Source organism: Nipponia nippon, unplaced genomic scaffold, assembly GCF_047370975.1.
Source record: "Nipponia nippon isolate SJK-2023a ecotype South Korea unplaced genomic scaffold, ASM4737097v1 scaffold_8, whole genome shotgun sequence".
In the NCBI taxonomy this organism is placed as follows: Eukaryota; Metazoa; Chordata; class Aves; order Pelecaniformes; family Threskiornithidae; genus Nipponia; species Nipponia nippon.
The window spans coordinates 9,113,392-9,129,154 of NW_028262402.1; the positions used below are offsets into that span (position 1 = coordinate 9,113,392).

The 15,763-nt window shown below is 39.1% G+C and overlaps 1 long non-coding RNA gene across 1 annotated transcript; it reads right to left on the reverse strand.

Moving 5' to 3' along the window:
* Positions 1-5,400: 5,400 nt before the first annotated feature.
* On the reverse strand, positions 5,401-10,530 carry LOC148050445 (uncharacterized). Its single transcript, XR_015700928.1, has 3 exons — positions 10,440-10,530; positions 8,579-8,676; positions 5,401-5,632 (listed from the first exon to the last, which is right to left on the reverse strand). It is a non-coding gene; the product is annotated as an uncharacterized LOC148050445 (long non-coding RNA).
* Positions 10,531-15,763: the final 5,233 nt, after the last annotated feature.

Consider the following 15,763-nt stretch of genomic DNA (forward strand, 5'->3'; position numbering starts at 1 on the left):
CATGCTTCAAAGGGAGAGCCTTTCTATTTCCTTGAAAAACATATTTACTGCACTATTCCTGAGCGAAGTCCTGGATGGTGACAGGACAACAATGCCATAGTGAGGCACTTGGGTTTCCCCAAGCCAATTGCAGCACTGTACCTAGAACAAGAAGATTTTTCATAATCCTGAAAGAGTATTCACATAAAGACATGTGAATACAAAAATATAAGCAGGTGTTTGAAAACAATTTCAAAGGAAACTATAAATTTTTTAGAGAAATTTTTCTAATAAATTCTTTGCATTAACATAGTTTACAATATATTCATACAAAAAACCCCAACACTCAGGGTACTTTATTTTTATTTTGGGAGAAAAAAAATAGTACAGATGCTTTAGTATCACAACGTATTTCAAACCTTTTGGTGAAAGTAACATTTCTATGTTAGGAATTAATAAACATTGTTGCAGTGCATACTCTTTAGAGGGAGATGTTAACCACGAAAGCGTTAAACAAACAAACAAAAAAAGACAAACAAAAACACAAGCTAAATCAAATTGCATTATTATTTTATTTACGGCCTACTACTATCCTCTGTTGCAATTACACATATGAATGCTAGCTATGTGTAGATATACACATCAGTGTGTGGTAAAATATACAAAGTATTCATTAAATCCATGAAAATGGAGAAGAAATAAAATTTACTTGCCAGTATCCATTTAGTGTTCTATTGTTTTTGTAACTTACCAAGAAGATACACAGTCGCAGATGTATTCTGCTTCAGATGTTATGGATGGCTGCAAGTCTGGTAAAAAGACTAGTGAAAAACAAAGATTTCTCCTTCTTTTTTCCAGAAATTTGACTTTAATTCTTTTCTGACTTTCAGCCAAAATATTTTTTTTATTCACTAGTTAAAATTAGTAATTTTAATTTATTCTAGAGTAAGGCATATATTTCCAAGTTTTCCTCATAACAGTTCTCATATAAATGCTTCATACTGTTCAGTCTTTTATGGATGAGACAAATTGACAAAAGCAGACACTATCTTTAATTTCCAGAGGAACAGTCTTGATAATCTAAGGGAAAATAAACTTTCTCTACAAGGTGTCCATGTACCCTTGCACCCATTTACAAAAATCTTATCTCATACTGTAACTTTTATTTGACATCTCATGCCTTTTCGCTGTCAATTCAAGATTAATAAATATATCCTTCATATTTTTTTAAATGTAGAAATCAGAACAGAAAGTTAATATCCTGCACAGATCAAGGACTCTGTAAGTCTAAGTGACTTACTATTTAGCATTGGTTTTACTGTTACTATTTTTGTAAAGATCTAGAGTAGAAGACAGGTGTGGTGAGCTTACACTTCATCCTACTTCTGAGGAGGCCTGCCCCAAGGCTTTTATTAGTCAATAACACTGACGTAATTCCTATGCTGCAATATTAATAGCTTACTATTTTTAACATACAACAGACTTTGTTCTGAAGGGATTACTGTCCTTGCTGGCCCTTGCCTTAGCAAACACCCAAGGCATCCAATAATCCTTTAAAATGCACTGTTGGACATGTCTTATTGCCAGAAAGTGGACTCTTCCTTCTCATATTTGAAACTTCCATCCACATTGTGTACAGACTTACTTTCCATATATACCATATTACATCCTCCTTCACCATACAAGCCACAGACAGAAAGTATATCCCAGCACTGGTCTAAACAATCCATGAACAATAAGTTATACCAACATATATTTTATTAAGCTACTCTTACTCAACTATAAAGCTAACTCAGAAAACAAAAAAAACCCCATGACTTTATATTGTGTATATAATTTATGCTAAAAGATGTATTACACTTCTTTAATATAAACATGTAGCATATATTTCAACATCTGTAAAGTTGTAATGCTTTTAAAAGCAATAAAGTACTTTGATTTTTATAGACTTATCTTAGTACTGTAACTAAACACATCAAGAACAAATAGCATTATAGTTTCTCCCAGAGAAACTATCTACGGTCTAACAGCAAGTGTCACTTCAGTTTAATGTCTATCCTCTTTCAAGAATGTATGCCTTGCAAGGCAGGGGCATGATCGAATATGCCTTTCCTATAATTTAACTGCTATTATTTTAACTGATTTTTTTTTTTAAGGCAATTTAAGCTGTCTGCAGGTTTGGGGGTGTTACAAATTTTCTTTTCATAAAAGTGATAAGACTATAGTAAGTATCACAATACTTTGGTTGTTCAATGCCAATAGAAAGTTCAAAGTATAAAAATACTGTGGTTTTGATAGATGCATAGAAATGGTATCTTCTCAAAAGTTCTAAATAAATGATATTGAAAGCTTAACAGTAATAAAACACTGTAAAAGATTCTACTGTTTATTGCAGACTACAGGGCACACTGGATTTCTTCTAATCTTAACTCATGCTCAGCTACAAGCATTTGAAAAGTAGCTAGGCCTTGCAGCTATTGCAGTCAACTACTGCAGTCACCTGAATCCTCAATATATTTCAATAATAGGACCTTTCACTAATTGAGCACCAGGGATCATCCCTTAACAATGTTTACTTGATAAATTCTGAGTTAAAAGACATGTTTATGGTCAATAATGCAATACCACTGTATGTTTAAACATTTTATTAATAATATAATGTCTAATAACTTCATATTGATTATATACCAATTCAAAGCTGTCAAAGAATTTAACTTATCATTTTAATACACCTGATGTATACACTATCCACCCAGTTGTATAGATTGGAAACTTGAGATACGGGCAGGTTGAATGATTTTCCCATCTGTTCTCTATGTGTTTTGGAGCATAACCTAAATGTAGACATGTGGAAAAGTTCAAGAAAAATGCCACAAAAAGCAAGACAATTTTTTCTTTTTGCCTCAATGGAGGCAGAACTTTATCCTCAATTCATAAGAAACTTCCTGACATTAAAAAAAAAAAATCTAGTGACCTTCCTGATTACAATTCCATTGGGTGAAAGACAGATGTAACCCAACATACAGTAGTGAGCAAGTTGGTGCCATCTCAGCTTTTCCTATGGCAATATTAAGTTTCTGGGGTGGGTGGACAAGGAATAGCTTCAGAATGGACTCAGAATATCTCTTTTCAAGACCTGAAAAAGCATGTAGTTTATCATGACCCAGATAATAGCTCAGGGTAACACACAACTAGCCTGGAAATTAATAATTTACAGGATGCCCTTTTAGTTTGGTCTAGAATATAAATGAACACATCCATGTCATGCTTGCACTGATTTTTCTCATTTGCAATAAAATGATGTTTAGTGCCTTTAAATTCAGAAGTCCCTCTTCCCTGTTTAACCCATTATCTCAGGTAATACAATCATGCGGAGCACTTTTCAACCATCAATCATCCCTAAATAGTGCCCTCTCATATTAAATCAAAAGGCTAGAAGAGATTCTCCCTTTTCTTTATCTCAAAGATAGCAGCAGTCAATAAAACCGTCCACTTCAAATGCAAGATTTATAGCTGTCAGGTTTTTCATACCATCTACTCCAAGTTTCTAAATGCAATATTCATATTGGTAGCAAACATGCAGCAACCACACAGCAACCACCTGCAGTAACATCTAATGGGATTTTCTGCACCTAACAAAAGTCTGAATCCTATCCAGGTGCCTGCTAATTGACCTGCAGAGGAAGCATTTCGTTGTGTGCAGCCAGGCAGCCCTGTTTAGATAAATCAATATAGAAAAGAGAGTTCGGGAGTTTTTAAGCAGAGGTCAGGGTTAATCTGCAAACGTGTTTTATCCCTTGAAGGATTTATATTAATCCAGTTTTGTCTCTGATGCTGCTGATTTGAAGCTTACATTATAACAGAAAATCTTCCCTCTGATGCTTTTTTTTTTTTTTTAAATACTCAACTGAAGCCAAGTAATAGCATGCCCCCCAACAGGAGAGCAAGGAGCATTTCCTAGTAAATCTTTAAGTAAAGCCCACATACCTTTTAATAAGCGACCAGTTATACTTACTGGAGGATAGAGTTCCTCTAACAAAAAAAAAAAAAGTTGATTTCATTTCTTTCCTGAGTTGTTTTTGTGTGTGTGTGTATGCTTTTTTTTTTTTTTTACTGCAACTTTTTTTAATATTCTTCTATAGCAAGGAAAAACTAGAAGATGTTCTGATGTAAAGATATGGTCCAATAGCACAGCCCTTGACAGAATTCAGACACATCCCAAAATTGCAAAGAACAAGACAAGAATCTGGATGATGTCCAAGACACAGGATTTTGTGGGGTAGACTGGAATTAAAATTTCAAGATGAACCCCAGTAGACAGACTATCCATTTTAAGTATATCAGATGGTGGCTGTTACAATTAGAAATCTCAACTGAAAACCAGGCAGGAGACAACTGCTTCAATTAAGCATTCCATCTTTGCAAATGAGGTCCTGAAAAGGGGCATTTGCTTCCTACTGCAGAACATCCCATTGCCTTACTCCTTGGGGCTCCCTCCTAAGAGGGCAGCTCCTGAGCTGCCAGTCCAAGTGACACATGAGTGCCCTGGAGCACTGCTGTCCTGGGGTAACAGCCACACCGACACAGGCAGATCCCCATCCAAACACTGCCCCAGCAGAGACTATGCACAGGCTACGGCTCCTGAACCTACACCTTCATGGGCAAGACAGGGGAAGAGAGTGGGGGGAGTCAGAGCAGAAAGACTGAAACCTTCTTTCAACAGCAAGAACCTACCATGTACAACAGATCAGATTTTGTCATCAGCCATATATCTGTGTTTTATTCAGTCTGTTCTGATGTAGTAAAAGGCAGTGTACCCTGCACTGTTTCATAAATTCATCCATTTTATATGAACACACCAAATAAAAACCCCATGTATGATTTTGGATGTATCCTTTATCCAAGGCACCATAATATACCAAGACTGCTCCTGCAAGATAAATGAAGTATCACTGCTCCCTCACTGTACAAGTCACCTCAGTTTGACATGATTTCAGCCAGTCATGTCTCCTGCCCATTAGTTGACATTAATGCCCTCCGTTATGATGACATTTATGGTTTCCATTATTTTTTGCAGCACTCCATTGATTTTGAGATCTATAGCACCTACATGAATTGTCCTTCAAAGCTCTGTCATTACTCCTGCTTGTACAATAGGTGAAAGCATGCCCGATGATTCAGGATCAAATGTAGCCAACCTAGCAGCTGCCTGAGGGCTAAAGAAGTGACAGTACTTCTCTCAGCTGAAATTCAACTTCCTGAAAATCATAAGAATACTGAAATTTTAATGAATAATAAATTTAATGACCACCATTATATTGATCATTTTCATTTCTCACCACTAAATACCTCAGGCCTTACACTGGCCTTACAAACTAATTGGAAAATGTGAAAAACATGACTATAAAGCCTCCATTTAGGAACAACCAGAGGAAGAATTAATGGTACATGAAAAGTAGTGTTCACAGCTAACACAAACCAAAGCCAAACCAAGGCAAGCCAGCCTTCTTTGTTGTCCAGGACAAATAGGACTTACTAAAGCCAGTTCTCAAGATGTGACTGTGCTTGCTCCTCCCCAGCATCTGTGGTTACACTGTTTTTCCCTGGCTTAGGGCTGGACATGGGATCCCTCTGCTGTTGAAGGTGAGCACAACTGCAAAGATAAAGAGAGAGCCTTCAGTTTAGGCTTCACTGATACCTGAACTCTCCTACACACAAAAGCAGCCAGTTTCCAGAGGACACTCTTCTGAAATATTTCAGCTACACCAATAGCCTTGGTAGCACAGAATCATAGAATCATAGAATGTCCTGAGTTGGAAGGGACCCGCAAGGATCACCAAGTCCAACTCCTGACCCTGCATAGGACAACCTCAAAAATTATACCATATGTCTGAGGGCATTGTCCCAATGCTTCTTAAATATTGTCAGGCTTGGCGCCATGACTACCTCCTGGGGGAGCCTGTTCCAGTGCTCTACCACCCTCTGGGTGAACAACCTTTTCCTAATACCCAACCTAAACCTCCCCTGGCGTATCTTCCTGCTGTTCCCTCGGGTTCTATCATTGGTCGTCAGGTAGAAGAGATCAGCACCTGCCCCTCCTTCTTCCCTTGTGAGGAAGGTGTAGACTGTAATGAGGTCTCCCCCCAGTCTCCTCTTCTCCAGGCTAGACAGACCAAGTGACTTCAGCTGCTCCTCATATGGCTTCCCCTCTAAACCCTTCACTATCTTCGTGGCTCTCCTCTGGACACTTTGCAGTAGCTTTGTAACCTTTTTATACTGTGGTGCTCAAAACTGCACAAAATACTCAAGATGAGGCCACGCCAGTGCAGAGTAGAGCGGGACAATCACCTCCCTCAACCAGCTAGCAATACAGGGCTTGATGCACCCCAGGACATGGTTGGCCCTCTTGGCTGTCAAGCCACACTGTTGGCTCATGTTCAACTTGTCGTCGTCCACAACCCCCAGATCCCTCTCCACGGGGCTGTTCTCCAGCCTCTCGTTCCCCAGTCTGTATGTACATCCAGGGTTGCCATGTCCCAGGTGCAAAATCTGTCATGTGCCCTTGTTAAACTTCATAAGGTTGGTGATTGCCCAGCTCTCTAATTTGTCCAGATGTCTATGCAGGGCCTCTCTGCCCTCGAGAGTGTCAACAGCTCCTCCCAAAACTCAGTAGCTCATAAAATCATCCTCTCTTCCCTCAATATTGATTGCTAAGCCACAGGCCTACAGTTGCAGGGCTGCTTATGATTGCCAAGACTGGACTTGATGTCCAGGTTGTCCACAGCAGACCTTTGCTGGGCGTCCTGTGGCAGGCTGTCTCTCAAAGGTGCTGTCTCTATAGTATCAGCAGGGTTCAAAATATTCTGAATCAGCACAAGCTGCCAGTATCACGAACAACTGCTCCACTGCTGCTGGGGCAAGATGAGAACAGGGAGCTGCTGGGAGCTGTTGGAAAATCAGCCAAGGGAAAGTCTAAGGAATATTTTATCCAGAAGCATCCCAATTACAGTAAAATCCTCCGTGGATATTCATAAAACATTAGCAATTATCACAAGGCTGCATTTATGTGCATCTTCATATTCACAATATTCTTTATTCTGTAAAGGAGAGACATGTTGGTGTGCGCTATTACCGCTGATGGCAAATGTCAAAATTGCTATGGCATTCTCCAAAAATGGGGAGTTTATAGAAGAACAGGTTGAGCCTCAATATCCTAGCATATAAGGTCATGACTCTTCCTGGAGTTTCAGTCTATGTCTCTTTTCTATACTTTCCAGGTCTATTTATTTCTCCTTATATTAGTCACACTGTAAATCTATTCTTTTGAAAACTAAGGGCTCCAATAAGTCCTGAACTTCAGTGCATGGATTTCCTATACTTGAGCCTGACATACAAGCAAATCATTTTAGTGTGGTGACCTCTCAGAAAATGGTGGTTCAAAAACAAAGTTTTATAAAACTCTTCATACAGCCTTAATCCCATGACCATTTTGCCATCCCATTTGCTTTTGTCCTACTTTATCACTGTGTAATAGCGGCACCCCACCACCAAGAGAAGAGTGGTGTGTTTGCACATGCAGGCAGTTAAGACGGCTGCTTCTTAGGGCAGCTGAGCTGTATTCAACCTCCTTCCCCAGCCTTCCTTTACTTTGTGCTTCCAGAGAAGAGCCATGCATTCAAAATGCTCTCATAAATAGGACAGAGCAAAAATTTTGCCTCCTAAATTAAAACAACTGATGATACTGGTGGCTAATTTCTGTAATTAAAACAGCTCTATCTATGTGAACCCGTTGCAGGGCTTTCGAGCACATTCCTTTCAGTACATGCCATGAAGCTATATACTTCCACCCCTTTGTATCAGAAACAATGTTTATCAAATTGCAATGTCAGGCCTAAATTTAGGCTTTGTTTCTCTAATAAAGCATTGGTTCTTCTAAGGCAGCCCAGCACGGAGAAGCAGCTCTCTCCGAACACGTTTCCTGTATCTGTCTGCCAGCACTCGCTACTGTGCTCTACCGAGAGAAAGGGGATTCTGTCATCCTGCTACTGCACTGATGAAGTGTTTGCTGGCAAGCACCAGTAGGCTCTCCAGAAACATGACATAGCAAGATAAAGCTTATACAAACTGAGAGGCATAAACATAGCCTACTTGTGTTAATCCTGTAAAAGCATGCGTCTACGACAAGAGGAGGCAGCACTACAGAGCGCTGCGGTCTGTGATTCTCCACTGCAGATTTTCAGTCCTGAAGATACAGGACATAAACGAAGGTGTGTCTTCTGTTGGTGAGCCCTTACTTCCATGCAAGGTGAGGCTTCTTTGTAATTCAATTAGCACACCTACTAACTAGGCTGGTTAAGACCCACTTTCAACATACACAGAAAATCACACCACATCCATTATGTTAGCGATCAAAGCTATACAAGATTGTAGATTGTTTCGGAGATCAAAGGCAGTCTGTCAGACTTCATTACAAGAAGAAAAAAGGCACTCTGACTTCAAAAGACATTGCATTGTCCTTTGTTTCCTCCTCAAAAATAATTTTTGAGAAGATGGTGAGCCACCTCAGAGAAATCTAAATTAACAAGCCTTTTAACATTACCTTCTAGCTCTGACTGCAGTTTGATCTTCTCATTCTTTTTCCTTCTCCTTTACTTCTATCAAAAGTGAAAGCTGACTGTTTGGCCTGCTGACTTAATCCTGGGGCAAATTAGGAATAAAAATTTAAGCACTTCATCAATCTGCAAGTTACCTAACATTGTTCCTCCCCACCCCTCCCCTGATTGCTTTGTCTTGCTCACTGCAAGATTAAGAATATCTGCAAAAGGCTGCTTGAAAATATCTTCAGTTAGACTTTATATTTCCCTGACTTAAGTGATACTTTCAGTCAGATTCACAGAACAAATTACACTGATCACGAAAAAAAATAACATAAAGATTAGAATACTGTTTGAGTTGTAATCCATAGGGATACCTTTCATGACTGCTTTAAATGTTTTTAAACTGTTACATAAGGGAATTTTCAGAATTTTCATCATTACCCGCAAGACAAAAGTGAGACAGACACACAAAGATTTAAACCTATTCCATCTATTTGTATGCCAAGGCTAGCAAACACTAGTAATGTAATATTACAAGTTTAAACTTCCTTTTCCTATTTCCAGGGCTATTTTACATTACCAGTGAGGTGTCCATTAACAGTCTACGTAGCCTATCACAAATAGGCTAACAGAGCTAAGTCAACAGCACTGAGAAGTTCCTTCAGTCCAGAACAGAACTAAAAGAAAATGTGGGTTCCAATTCACTTTCTCAACAATTAACAGTCATCCAGATATCACTGAACAAGTGTGCCTTATATTTGCATCTGGGATCTAGTTTTCCATTTCAGAAATTGCACATGAATAGGTTTTTCACTATTGTCAAACATTGAGCTAAAATATTTAATAGACAAAATGCTGGTTTGCCACCCCTTAGGCTCTCGCCTCATAGATAATGATCACTCTTCCAGCTGAAGTTGCCCTCTAGATACCTGGTAACATCCCTGCTATTTCTTGTCCTATTAATCTGTGGATTAATATCACTGTAAAATAAATTCCCAAAATTTACTTCAAGCTGACTCCACAAACACTTTGTCAATATTGATGATGGCAAAACACTGGTGCAATAAGGTCTTCTGCACATCTGCACTGTAGTTTGAGAAATGTAAATGCTATGGGAAACACTAAGATAAAAAACATCCCCTCCACAGACTGTGCTGCACAGGCACTTCAGCAATGGAGTCCTCAATCAGCAATGCCAATATCTGAAATGGTGTTAATATGTTGTAAAGTGGTACTTAATAACAAAGCAATACACCCATAAATGCTCAGAGTAGATAAGGTAAATTAAGAAAGCACTTATCCAGGCTGCTTTGAGCTGCTTTTTTCTCTTTCTTTTCCTTGAATGTTTCCTTTTACTGAGCATTTAAAACCTCTAGTTTTGCACAGAAACAAAAAGTGGATTGTGATGGGGGGAGGTTCCCCTGAAGTCATGAGAATAAACACTTTAACAGGAATATTTTGTTACATAATCTTTTAGCTTCCATGGATCAACTTAAATCTCGTTCCTGGTGACTCCATATTCTATCCCTTAATGGTTTCTCTTACATTAATCACTGAGGCATCATCTAGAAGTTGAAAGGCATAAACTGATTAGCAAAGCTAATAACAAACAGCCAAAATGAAAAACTGCAAACAACACCTGAACAGAACTGTTTGGTCTTTGACTGCTTTTTGCCTCCTTTCCCCACCAGGTCTGTGCTTTCTCAAATGTTCACATGGAGATACACACATACATACTCATATATGTATAAAAAGAATATATGCACATATCTGTGCATGTATATATGTAGATACCACCACATATGCTGCATATATATACATATAGATACAGATATAAAAAAAAAAAACCACGAACAAAAAAACCTGTTCTCTTCAGGGTTTTCTTTAAAGCTGGTTTTGCTTAAAATGTGTCTTCTCTTCTCTGCAGGGTGGCTGGATGCATTCCAAAATTCACTTTGATTCTTGAATATATGTCAGGTTTTTTAAAAGGTCCTTCCTGAAATAGTAATTGAGAACTGCAAACATGAGTAGTGGCGAGGCGGGAGCTCCCACCATGCAAGGAAGGGTGGGGAGGCACTCTGCAGCACCTGGTATACCCCAGACTTCCCTCAGAGCATGCCCATAGCAAACCAGGCCCACAACACAGTACTGCATTAGGCTCTCAGTCAGCAGTGTTTAGGTATATGACAGCTGCAAATTCAGACCCTGATATTATGCAGTAAGCAAGAAGGCAACCTCTTTGAGAGTCATGACAAAGTGAACTTGGAAGTCTATTAGTTGGGGTTACTTTGCATTAATACACAAATAAAGACAAGGCATAATTGTAAAGTGTTCACAGCTATACTGAGTCCAAACAGTGAAACTTTAGCCACTTTTTGTCATGTTGTTTCCTCATAAAAATCATAGACAGAATCAATAAGGGCAGAACACTAACAAATGAGGGATGTGAGCCCTTCTCTGCATACACACACACATATATGTCTGTTCTTAGAGATCTGTGATTTGGCCTCAGGTAAAAGGAAAGCAGACTCAGGATCTAATAATCTACTTCTTGCTGTAACCACAATGAAACTTATTGTTAAACCTTGAAAGTAGTGATGATGACTTCCATCTCACACAGGCGGCATACAAACGTGAGGCAGGCTGCAAAAATTTCCTGCCTCAGCAGGAAAGTAAGGCAGGAAGTAAATGGCAACTTCTTGTACAAGAATGACGTGCTGCTTCTCTATATTGGTCATGGCTCAGAAGTCACTTTGCATGCTGGAAGTGAACTCTACACCAAAATTAACAAGGTAGACCATGGTCCTCTGGCTTGCAAAATATGAGACTTCATGGATTTTTTTCATTAAATTTCACAAGCAGAAGGCGGAATTCTTTCTTGCCCAATTTATTTCTGTCTTGCTTTGCCTATAACATTGGTTTGCTCACTGAAAAGGATGAGCATGATCAACTATATGCTTTAGATAACTTTAATGATTTTGCTGCATAGCCTGGGCCAAAGACTGACTACGCAATTAGTGAAAACAGTTCAGGATATGCTTAAGATCATTCCAACTGAGAGCACAACTTAGATATTTATTTAAGTGTAAGAACATGTTTCAGCCCTTTTGAATAAGTTACACACAAACCTAGTCTTATGAAATATTGTGACTTAGGATGTTTTCTCGATTTAGGATGTAGCTTTTTTCTTTCATGACTATAAAAGCAATATACAGATGAAGCTGGGCAGAGACTTAGTTTGGACAGCGGTCCTCATAAAACTATTTGCACTAAGAGGAGGTATTGTTATTGCTCCAATTAGCCTTCTCCTTTTCCTCATTTTATTTTTCTGACTCATTTCCCCAGTTAGCTGGCCTGACTGGTAAATAACTGACTCCATAGATTGTCATCTCCAGGTTTTACAACAGTTCCTTATATAAACAATATTCAATTCCCAAATAATTGCAATGTTCCTGAGGAATGCAGGTGGTTTGTATTCATCAATGCAGAGCAATGAGCAGAATCTTAAGCTAACGGCCACCTTGATCATTACATACAAGCTGGCTGAATATAACAGCCCCTTGGGAGCAAATGCTATTTGCTGCCTGTTAGATAATGAATTAAGACATGATTCCAGTTAATAAAGGGCATTCAGAAGCCACGCAAGGGACACTGAACACCTGCACCTGTGAAATGGCCTCCCATAAAGCAATACTCACAGATTTTTTTAAACATGAAACTCTGCTGCAGGAAGAATACTATTAATGGTGAAGGCAGAGGAATTAGTAAGAGTTCATACAGAAATTTCTTCCAAGGTCTACAACAGAGCTTCAGAGCCAAGGAAGGGGCAATGCTGTGGTTCTTCTCTGGGTCACAGCACTGTATTTTGCTATACTTGGTTTCATGCCACACAGGCAAAAGTTGTTTCCCTTTATCTTCTATTTGCCCAGAACAACCTGGATGACAGCTTTCACTGGGACAGATCATAGCTGGAAAGCTCTTCAAGTCCTCATGGTTTCTGGGCACAGGAAAAGAGAGCTACTTGCCTCCAGAAATATCTTGAAAACACCAGATGTTTGAACAGATGCCATAAACAAGGACCCTGTCTACTTGGAGAGGCAATCTGTAGGCGGCTCATTACAGATGTGTTCTGGATGGCCAACAGAGTTACCACTCTTCATAAAATGTTGTTTGCGGGTTTTTTTTCCTTTTTTAAAAAAGTCTAACAAGTCCTTTACTGTGATTCTTAATAAAAAGACCACTTTTTGGCTCTTTCACGCCAGTTAATATGATCCTGTCATGCGACTTACGTGACCTTTTTGACACTTAAAAATAATGAACCTTGAATTGAAAAATATGTTGAAAATATTTTTAGAGGGGAGCCAGTTGGCAGTAACACAACCGTCAGAAACTTAAGAATATCTCAAAAAATATTTCACCTACCCACACAGGCTCTCCGAGAGATTGCTCTGGGAAAGACATTATACATTGCTACACACCTATTTCTGCTTGGTGCTGAAAATAGAATAGTGGGGTTCAACAGCCCCTGTGGAAACATAGCTAGAGGGGGAAAAACCAAAAGCCTTAGGAGGATAATCACTGATTCATCAATAGTATTTATAATTTAAATTCATTTTCAGTCCAGGAGCAGTATCTCAAAAAACATGTAACACATAAAAGCCAAAGCAAGTTAGGTGTTTTTGAAACCATTGCAACATGCACAATTGGTTTGTACAAAGGTAGACAGGCAGGAGGGGGTGATCTCAGAATACTTCTCCATGCTTTAACTTTCCCAAAATTCGGTAATTTATTTCACCAATCTAATGTAGTTCATTAATGCAGAGACATGGCTTAAAGGTCAAATTTAATACAAAATAAGATGTGGTAATGTTGCTGATCATTTATTTACTTGAAAAATGCATCAATCTTGGGTGCCTCTTTAAAAAAAAAAAAAAAAAATTAGTCTAAGGTGACGTACCCAAGTCTGTTTGAACAGCACATCAAGGCATGCAAACAATAGAAATACAGATTTCAACAGATACCTTACATCCACATTCTTCAAAAGACAGGCAAGACTCAGCATTGAGAAACTCCTTACTAAGCTACTCGCTCTCCCTCAGGAAAATCAGAGAATAGCTGCTAGGGTAACACATGCTACTTTAACACTTTTTGTTCCTTCAAAAAATCTAGGGCTTAGAGTCCAAGATATTTCCATCTCAGCCACACTGGAAGAGAGGCAGAAGGTACCCACCAGCTTGTCGTGAGCCTGTGTCTCCAACAGGATGAAAGGTGGCTCAAAACTGTACCCAGATGCTGCCGCCATACAAATCACATCACTGAGTATAATGACTTCATATTCAAACCAGCTTAACAACTCACCCAAAGCACTACATGCAAGGCTTGACTAAGGGTTTGCTTGTGCAGGTGGGGAGGATAGGGACCTCCTTGCTCTGTCAACTCTCCTGCTTGGCTGGGGCACTGCTCGAGAAAATGAAGAAACGAGTGAGCTCTGTGGTGTCCTGACCAGTCTGTCTGGGAGATCTGATAGCCAAACAGACTTGGCACTCAGGGTGTAAATATAGGAAATGGCACTGAAAGTAAAGACCAAACTGCGAGACTGCAGTTCTGGCAAAAACCTTGTTGCAGGCTCACAACGGTCACCATTATAAAATCAATAGTCAAATTTTCCCTCTAGAGATGTACACCCACACGAGAAGTCACTGGGCTAGAGAAGATTGTTGGGTTTATGTTTTAAGCAGTAGCCTTCCTGCAGATGAAGTTATTACTTAGTTCAGCAGAGACTCCAGGCACATCTTCCCTGACACTTCAGGGGAATACTATAATATTTCAGATAACATCATGATAACAGTTTCAGATGCTGACTCTTTAAACCATGAAATACTGATCCTTTGTTTTTCAATATTAACAATTTTTTTCTATATTATGATCAAGAACAAAATAAGCATATGAGTCCCTAAAGTAAAAAAGCAGATAAAATCTAAAAAGCTCTATACTTTTCTCAATATTTTTAGTAAAATAATTCACAGTGTTCCCATTCATTAAGATTACCCAGTACTTTCCATTATAAGGCTCTCTTTCTAGTTACTTAACACTTTGTCTTTAACTGCTTGGGCTGAAATTTCCTATGTAATTTCTAAACTTCAGTTTCAGTTCCAGAATAACCACAGTCATTTTTTTGAGTAGAGACTAACAGAAGAAGATCAATTGTTTTGCCCATGCTGAAAGGAAAAAAAAACCAACAGTATCCAATAGTGTGCTCAAAGACTGACTTATAAATGTACTGCAAAAAGAGTTGAATTCGAGTTCCCCAGGCAACCACCACTTTGGCATTTTCTAATGCAGTTTCCCACTTACTTTTCCCTTAATGCCACTATGAGACTGTAACATACAAAACACATACACAGCATTTAGCATAGGGTATTTCTTCTTACAGTTTTCTTGAAGCAATAGTTTATTTGTAAGTGATCGGAGGTTTGAGGGCTTGGTTAACTCACTGCTGGAGGCCTAGATCTGGATTTGAAGTCTTAATAGACTTCTAGTGCATAGTAAATCCACATGCAAAGGCCAATTTGAAATTCATAGTTATGCTTTGGCCTGGGAAGGCAATGCATACAGTGTCTCAGGCAGGCTTATCGTCAGCAGCTTCAGCTGGCATAAGGGCAATTTTGGTGGGCTTTTTTTTGATGGACATTTGTTGCCACAGCAGTGTGGGAAGGGAATGGAAGAAATTCCCATTGCTGTTTCTTGTTCACTACCTCTCAGGATACAGGAAATAGCATGGAACATCTCATGCTATCGCAGGCCATGGAAACTATCCTAACGTTTCTGCAGAATATTGAGAAAAATGTGATTTTTGGCAAGATGGGAAAAAAGAATCTGTTGTCTGCAAATGAGTTTGACTTGATCACAGAAAAAAAGCCACATGAGAAAAATGCAAGTCTTTTCACTTGAGGGGTATGAGCAACTTCTCAGTTCTGCATCACTTGCAAGATTGATTGAAGGCAACTCAAAGTAGCAGACACGTAAGGCTGGAGACACCTCTAACTCAAGCTTTAGGTAAGTCAGCCTCTGTAGGCTGATCCACACAATGGAGTGTGCTCTCAGTCACGCTACTTGAATCAAATGGCTTTTATTTACTGAGCGGAGAGCTTAACTTGAGAAGGCATTCAGCATCATGTGGTCAGGCA